At 43.4% G+C, this 8,742-nt stretch overlaps 1 long non-coding RNA gene across 1 annotated transcript; it reads right to left on the bottom strand.

Moving 5' to 3' along the window:
* Positions 1-1,186: 1,186 nt before the first annotated feature.
* LOC119964171 lies at positions 1,187-5,531 on the bottom strand. Its single transcript, XR_005460268.1, has 3 exons — positions 5,080-5,531; positions 3,906-3,965; positions 1,187-1,367 (listed from the first exon to the last, which is right to left on the bottom strand). It is a non-coding gene; the product is annotated as an uncharacterized LOC119964171 (long non-coding RNA).
* Positions 5,532-8,742: the final 3,211 nt, after the last annotated feature.

Here is an 8,742-nt window from a genome sequence, read left to right as displayed (position 1 = left end):
CGCCAGTGATTGACAGTTTTATTACTCCAGAGACAACTGCTTGGAGGCTTGCTGATTTGGCTTTCCCTTTACACCTGAATGTATTGGTGGGGGTGAGGTGGATGGCTGGGGGGGGGGGGGGGGGTTGGGGGTCAGGCGAAGTGTGCAGGATTTGCATTGAGGAGGGGAGGGGATCTGCCGATGGACTTCACGGACGCCTCAGTTATGCACCCTCTTGACCCTCCACGGGTCCACCGTGTCAGGGCCACATTTGGGCAAACTTGTACCAAATCCCGTCTGGAGGATTTCCTACTGTGGGGGTTGGTGCATAATTGTGTATGGGTTGGGGGGGGAAAGAGGGGAGTGGGGGGTGGAGACTCAGTCTGCCAGCTCGTTAATGGGTGGAAATGGATGCAAATCACCGAATTGCATTTTCCTGCCGTCGTTCGTCATGTAGCTCACCATTACCGCTGACGGGGGATTGGAGCATCAGAGTTTTTTCAGCTTATGTTCCATTTTCCGCCCGATCAGGAAAGCCAATGCCAGTGGGGAATGTCAACCTCCGCCATGGCCAGTGCGGAGAAGAAACCCCCTGCGCATGCCCTGGGATGACGCCAGCACACAACACACTCCCGCGCATGCGTTGGCTGGCGGAGGCCCTTCGGCACCGGTTGGTGTGGCACCATGCCCTTCCGCGCTGGCTGGCACGGAGACAAACACTCCAGCGCCGGCCTAGCCCCTGAAGGTGCGGAGGATTTGGAGTCCGGAGTGGCCCGCCCCGCCGGTTCATGAAGAATCCCACCCAATATCGTGAATAATGCAATGATGTTATCTCACAGAGTAAAGAACAAAATAAAATTCCAATGCTCTTCAATTCCCTGTTTTTCTGTGTTCACTGAACCTTCCTGCTATCCTTCCTGTTTTCAACACAGTCTGTGGGTTACTGATATAATATTATCATAGAACATGATTAACATAACACTTCAATATGATATTATGCTGCTCATTAGTTTTGGAAAAGAAATAACTCAAGGAAAGATGTAGAGCCCCTTCATGGGAAGAATCTTTCCCTCATGCCCTTTACCTCAGTAAAGAGGTTTATTTTTCGGCATCCACTAATCAACCAGAGATCTTGCTGATCTATATTCAGTGATGAAGAAATCTTTATTAATGTCATGGGAAGATGTGTGGTAATTCTTCTGCAGCTCTTTGAGATCAAGATGCTTTGAGTTTTCTTTTAACATTGAACAGAAACATGCCATTCAATCCAACAAGTCTATGCCAGTGATTACACCCCAAGAGCCTTCTTCCACCTCACGATCTCACTCGACCAAACATATCCTCCTATTCTTTTCTCTTTCGCAGGTTAATCCTGACTAAAAAAAACCCTAAAATAAAACAATGCCAATAGTGAGTGAAGGGATTCTCAACGTCTGACCTAGATTATATCCAAGCAAGGCTGAAAATGTAACTACTTGATAATGACTATTATCAAAAAGATAGAGAAAAAATACCCTTTGATTTTTAGTAACGTCAAGTTACCTCCAGTCGACATCCTGATCATTAAAATTGATCAAAATGTTAACTGGACAAACAGCATCAACAATGTTGCTGCAAGAGCAGAAGAGAGGCTAGCTACTTGATGGCAAATAACTCTTCTCCTGTCCACTCAAAGCCTTTCCATGATCTGCAGGATTCACAAGAATCTAATGCTATATTCACCACTTTTCTGGATGGGTGCCATTATCCACCAATCAAGAGGCTCAATACTATCAAAAAAAGATCGACCTAGATTTCTATAGCAACTTACATCAACTCAAATATCCCACAGTGAATAAAACACTTTGGCATGTAACTACTGTTGTAATGTAAAGAATAACAGAGGTCAATTGGCAAAAGCTCAACAACAATGAAGTATGTGACCAGATAATCAATTTAATTGATATTGATTAAAGCGTAAATTTTATCCAGCAATCTGTTCCGCTGTTGTATTCTGATAAAGAACAATAGAATATTTTAGCTCCACCCAAGAGTACAAAGTGAGGGGTCCTCAATTTAATGTCTCATCCAAAATATCGTTCATGAGACTAAGTGTTGACATCGACACAGGGGCCGGGATTCTCTGAAAGTGTTGGCGCCGACAGCAACGGGCCTCCAGTCATTCTCCCCTTCCTCGGGGGCTAGCACGGCACCGGCGCGGGTCCTTGCATGGATGCCACCGCCATCTCCGCGCCGCCCCCCGGGTAACAAGGCGGAGCCATACGGGGGCCCGGCGTGGAGTAACATATCCACCACTGAGGTCCTGCCAGGTAGGACCACATGTGAACGACGCCGACGGCATTTGGCGGAACTCGGCGGGCACTCTGCCTGCCGAGCGCGGAGAATCGCCGCAGGGGCCACTTTCAATTGCCCCTGACCAGCACCGTGCCAGCGCGATTGGCGGCAATTCTCCAGTTGTAGGACCCAGCACGGGCTCGGAGAATCACGCCCAGCATTTGTGGACTTTCACAACAGCAAAACTGGCGCCGAACCTGGACAGATTCAGTGACTGTGGAGGGATTAGCACCAGCACCACATTGACACATTCGATTCCGATGAAAAATGATGCGGGATTAGCCGGATCTGTGACCAACACTCAGAAGGCTGATAAGTTTCAGCCGCATATACACATTACAGCCCCCACACACACTCATCCCAGCCAACAAGATGGCACTGATTGTGCTGGAGTGCGCCCATACAGCTGATGGGTCGGCTGGGGCCAGAGGGCACCTAGGGAGATGGCCTGTAGGGGGGGCACCCATACGACCTGTGGCCCTAAATTCTCACTGGACTTGTGCAGCTGCAAGGCTGTCTTTCTGGTTGTGGCAATGGTTCCATGCCCGTCCACCCCAACCCCACAGCCCATCTCCTGGCCACCCCCGCTACTCCACCCGGCCCTGACAGAAGCCCCCTGGCCAGAGATACAACTGTCAGCAAACTATGGTGATGTTGGACACTTCCCGCACCTCTTCCCTCTTCCTTAGCAGCTACAAGAACGGTTTCACGATTTTTAAAAGTACAAGTGAACTTCGCCATCAGGAACTCGGCCCATCGGAGGCGAAGAATTGCGAAGGCCCAAGAGAAAACTGGGTCAGTTCCACTAATGATATGCAAATGGTGTTTACTTAAATGCGTTCTGGACTACATTGACGCCGCTGTCGAGGTGATGGAGAATTGCGATTTGGCTTCAAATTGGCATTCGCTGCTATTTTGGCATCGGAACCTATTCTCCACACAATCGCATTTCACGATTTTGGCGTCAGCCAACGGAGAATCCCATCTGCAACAGTGCTTCACTGGAGTGTCGGTTAGGGACTGACTTGATTGCTAGCTCTGGCATGGGATTCAACACTGACTTTCTCAATTGACTGCAGTATTTGCTATCACAAGATGTATTGCAGCAACCACCAAGAAGCAGCTCCCAGCTGGTGATTTCACCCTAAATGAAAGGACATACTTGGCAATTCCCAATGATAGCAGCCGGACCAGAGGATCTCGCCACCGATGAATGGCACGCCATATCCCACCATCGAGAAATAAATGGCTGGAAGGCCAGAGAATCCCACCCCATATCTAACAGTACTGCCAGTGCCCCTACATTACACAGACAATAGTTATTCAAGAAGGCAACTCACGGGCAGCACGGTGGCCTAGTGGTTAGCACAACCGCCTCACGGCGCTGAGGTCCCAGGTTCGATCCCGGCTCTGGGTCACTGTCTGTGTGGAGTTTGCACATTCTCCCCGTGTCTGCGTGGGTTTCGCCCCCACAACCCAAATATGTGCAGAGTAGGTGGATTGGCCACGCTAAATTGCCCCTTAATTGGAAAAAATAATTGGGTAATCTAAATTTATTTTAAAAAAAAGAAAAAAAAAAGAAGGCAACTCACCAGCATTTTCTCAATTAGGGATGGGCAAGAAACGCTTGCCTTGCCAGCGATACTAACATACTATGAATGAATGAATAAAAAAATAGGTTATAACATACCACAGCATCACCTCAAAATTTCCTTCGAAATGATATTGTCTGAAATGTGTTTGTTACACTCATTTTGTAAGATATGTTAAAGGTTTCACACCTACCTGAGGTGATCCTCTTTCCTATTCAAGAACTCCAATCTGCCAATCGCACCTACCTCTCTTCTTGCTTTTCACTCAGTTACTGGACACTGAGATCTGTACTTATAGGATGGGATTCTCCCTTCTGGGGGCTAAGTCCCCACACCGGCGGGAAACCCGGCACCATCCACTCCTTCGTCAACAGCCCCCGAAAGTGAGGAATTTTCTAAACTTTCGGGGGCTGGGTGGATGCCGGAGGGGTTGGCGCTGGCTGGAGCCATGCGCATGCATTGAATGGCCGGCATGATCTCGCGCATGTGCGGACCGGCTGGTGTAATTCCACGCATGCGCGGGGGTTCTCTTCTCCATGCCAGCCAAGGCGGCCTTCAGGACGTGCAACAACGCAGAATCACCAAGCAGAAACTTATAGCCAAGTTCCTCATACATGAGTACGGCCTGAACCTGGACCTTGGGTTCATGTCGCATTACATTTATCCCCCACCATCTTGCCTGGGCTTGCAAAATCCTACCAACTGCCCTGGCTTGAGACAATTCACACCTCTTTAACCTGGGGTTACCCCTATCTCTGGATCTGTAAAGACTTAATTACCTGCAAATGCTCGCATTCAAAGCATTGTCTTGCTTCTTTGACTTTGTCTATATATATGTTTCTGGAACATTCCTCCGAAACCTAGTGATGTGAAACAAACCTGTTGGACTTTAAACTGGTGTTGTAAGACTTCTTACTGTCTAAAGCAAGCTCGCTGTTTGGCAGGTTCGCTCACAGACTCTGGGAAAGAGCATGGAGTTTGTTTCAGAATAATGATTAAAGTCTTTCAGCAGTGATTCTTATTTCATTTCTTTATGTGTGCAAGGTTTAGATAAGTTACTGGGATCACATTAAGCAACGAGATGCATTCCATGTTCACAGTCTGAGATCTAATTGTGACATTAGGTGGCAGGACAAATTCCCCAACACCGAGGTTCTTGCCAAGAACCGCGTACCTGATATTGAGATTATTCTCATCAAAGCTCAGTTTCTCTGGGTTGGTCATGTTGTTCAGATGAAGATTTCCACATACCAAATGCAGTACTCTGCAGCCAGCTGATTACGGGAACCCCGCTGCACAGGATGTCCCAAAGTTTGATACAAGAATCTTTGCCTTCTTCAGACTCATTGGCAGCCGAAAGTTTTCTGAGGCTAAGGCACAGCGATCAACAAACAGCTGAATGTCCTTCAGAGTGTGTTCTATGAGAGTGCAGTCATCAGTAAACAAGAATTCTCTCAGTGACTGCTCAGTAACCTTTGTGCAAGGCTTGAACATTTGCAAATTGGAGAGGTTGTAATCTATCCTGAATGTGTCAGATCTATCCTGCTGTCAGAATCTTTGAGTATATACTGAAGCATGGCCAAGAAGTAAATGGCAAAGAGAGCTGGAGCCAATACACAGCCTTGCTTGGTGTCATTGGTGACAGAAAAGACATGGACGATATACCGCTTTGTCATCACAGTGACCATTGTGCCATAGTACAATGAGTGCATGACACTGAAGTATTAGAACATGGAGAGACTGACATGGTTAGGAAACTCACTGCGATTTCTTCTGCCTAACCTGGAGCCAGGAAGCTGTACCCCAAGACTACAAGCAGTGGCGGACTGGGTCTAAAAATATTGGTTGCCAGGAGACAAAGGGGGCCCACCCACAACTACAATGCTATCATTTAAATTTCATAACGAATAAATAACATTTTCAAAAAATACATATGGAAAAAAGGGTACAATTAAAATTTTGGTGGAAAAAATGTGTATTTCTTAGTAATTACAGTGTACATGTACTGTACATATTACTGGCAGTAGATACCAAATGTAAATACAGAATGTTATAATAGAATTTTTAATTTTTAAAAATTTTTTAAGTAATTGGTTGATATTTTTAAATAGTTTACTGCACAATTTACACATTAACAGATAGTTCAAAAGCACAATAGAGCATTGCATGCAGTCCACTATATTAAGACCAATCGTTTGTGTTCGCTAGATGATTGTACGAATCTGCCAATAATTGCTTCTGCATCCAATTCATCTAACAATTCCTTTTCAATGGATAGCAACATGTATGATTCCAAATTCTCCTCAGACAGCGAATTTCTTAACCTTGTCTTTATGATCTTTAGCTTTGAAAATGTCCTATCACATTGGACTTGAGTAACTGATGCGGATGACTTTATAAAGTTCATAAAGGTTATCATATGCCTTGTCATGAAGTCTGTTGGATGCCAGAATTTTTAGTACACACGATGGGCAAGTGCTGCAAATTTTACAATTGTTGCAACTGGAATCCATATTCTCACCATCATTAAGCAATAGCTTTAATACATCAAAGTTTGAAGCAAAAGAAAACAATTCCAATATTACTTGATCTTTACTGATTTGTGGAAACAGCTTAATAATACCTTCCAATGCTTCATCCTCAAGGCCCTTCTCTGCAATAGTTTTAAACTTTGCTGGGTCCAAGCAGGACAAATCTTTATACAACTGTTTGTGTTGTACAAAGCGTGATTCTAGTGACTGGACAATGGGATCCATTATTAGGTTAAACACATTTACTCGAAAATCAGCTAGAATATCTGAGGAATTTCTTTCATCATCAATAAGCTCATCTGCCATTCTTTTCTTCTTCCTCTGCCTCTTAACTGGCAATGCTGTTTCCAACACATCAATTTCCAATGTTTGATTTTCATCCATATTCATCTGTGAAATCCTGTCATTACATTTATTTACAAATTCCAAAGCCTTGCTGTGAACGTTATCAAATGTTCTTGTCTGTTCCTTCAACTTTGTTGTAGTTAAATCTACCAAACTCCATGCAGTAAACATATCTAAACCACTTGTCTGTTGATAACTTGATAACGGGGTTGTAGTTTCAAATATATACAAGTAAGTAAATGCTGTCAATAGGGTTTCAAACTTTAGAAGACTTTGAAGTAAAACATTTGCTTCATGTTTTGTTTTTGCATCAAACATTTCTGAATCTTGTATCATTGATAAGCATGTCAATAGATTTACGAAAGCAGTGGCATCATCAAAACGTCCAAATATAGTTGTTGTTGCATTGGATTTTCCTGACCATGTGGTCTCACCAATTAGCTTTAATCGTTTCATTTTTTCTTGTCCTAGATGTTTTCCAACAACTTCTAACCATACAGCCATTCTCTTGTATGATGCTTTCACAACAGTTGCTATATTCTGGAGCAAATTGAAAAAAGAAACTGCAGGCACACAACATTTTGTTGTTTCAGATATCACCAAATTCAAGACATGGGCATAGCACCATATATAAACATGTTGATCAGCCACATCAGCAATTTTACTTTGTAAACCATTATACTGGCCATGGTAGCTTGCAGCGCTATCTGTGCTATCAGATAAACATTTTTGGGGGTCAATTTTAAGATGCTGTAATGTTTCAATCAATAGATCAAAAAGTCCCTGTCCTGTACCAACATTACTTGGCACAACTGAAAGTAGTCGCTCACAGATAATACCTTTAAGCACATACCGAATAATAATGCTAAACTGATCGATGGACGAATTATCTTGTGTTGAATCAACCTGAATAGAATAATATTTTGCTTGAGAAACTTCATGACTAATTCTTTCTTGTATCATATTCTTCATAAATTTGATTAACATGTTTATAGTTGTTTTACTCAGGTATGTAACAAGTCCACCACGGCCTTTACTTTGAACCTTTCCTTGTTGCTCTAATCGTTTCATTCTTTGTTTAGACTTGTTTTGCACTGCAGAAACATGAGCTGCCATAATGGGATCATATTTTGCCATCAACTGCACTGTAGCTAAAAAATTGCCATGATTCAGAACCTCATTATCTAGAGTGTAGGCCAATTCATTTCTGTGACCTCGAAAAGGAAGTGCTTGCTTGCCTAACATCTTTATGATGTCTATAATCCTCATGACAATACTTCTCTGCTTCAATACTTCTTCTTTCCTTTTAATTAGTGATGCTGCAAAAAATGTATCTAAGGTGCCATCATTAACCACACTGATATATTGCTGAGCATTTCAGACATGTGTTGTTGTCGATTCATGTAAAGTCAAGCTCTGGCTAATACACCTGTAGTCACTAAAGCCACGTACAAAGGGTGATGGATTACAAGTGTTGGGAAACTCAAAGGCTAAGCAGTATAAACAATATAAGCATCTATTTTCTTTGTTATATGTTAGCCATTTTCTTGGGACTGAGTCATTCATAATTTTCCTCTCATACAAACGAGTATCAAATGGCAGATCATCAAGTGGCTGAGGTGGATGTTCAGCAAAAAACTGTTTTAGCTTTGCTCGTGATGGATATTGGATGATTCCAGTAATTGATCTTTCATTTTCTTGCGTAGGTTCATTTACAGGATGTGCTTCAGAAATCAAGTCATTTATGCTTGAAGGAATATCTGATACCCTGTCACTAGTTGAAGCTATGTGTTCAGATGTTGCAACTACAGGCAGTACAGATACTGGAACAAGGAAGCCAGAAGAAATATTGGGCCTGGGTTGATTAGTAATCGATGAACTTGTATTTGTCTCTACATTCAAAGTAGCTCTTCTCTGTTCTTGTAACTCGCATGTCATTGCATCATCACCATGAGCATTGT

This window comes from Scyliorhinus canicula, chromosome 4 (genome assembly GCF_902713615.1).
Source record: "Scyliorhinus canicula chromosome 4, sScyCan1.1, whole genome shotgun sequence".
NCBI lineage: Eukaryota > Metazoa > Chordata > Chondrichthyes > Carcharhiniformes > Scyliorhinidae > Scyliorhinus > Scyliorhinus canicula.
The sequence above is the reverse complement of the archived record's forward strand: the minus strand, read 5'-3'. Positions and strand labels throughout refer to the sequence as shown.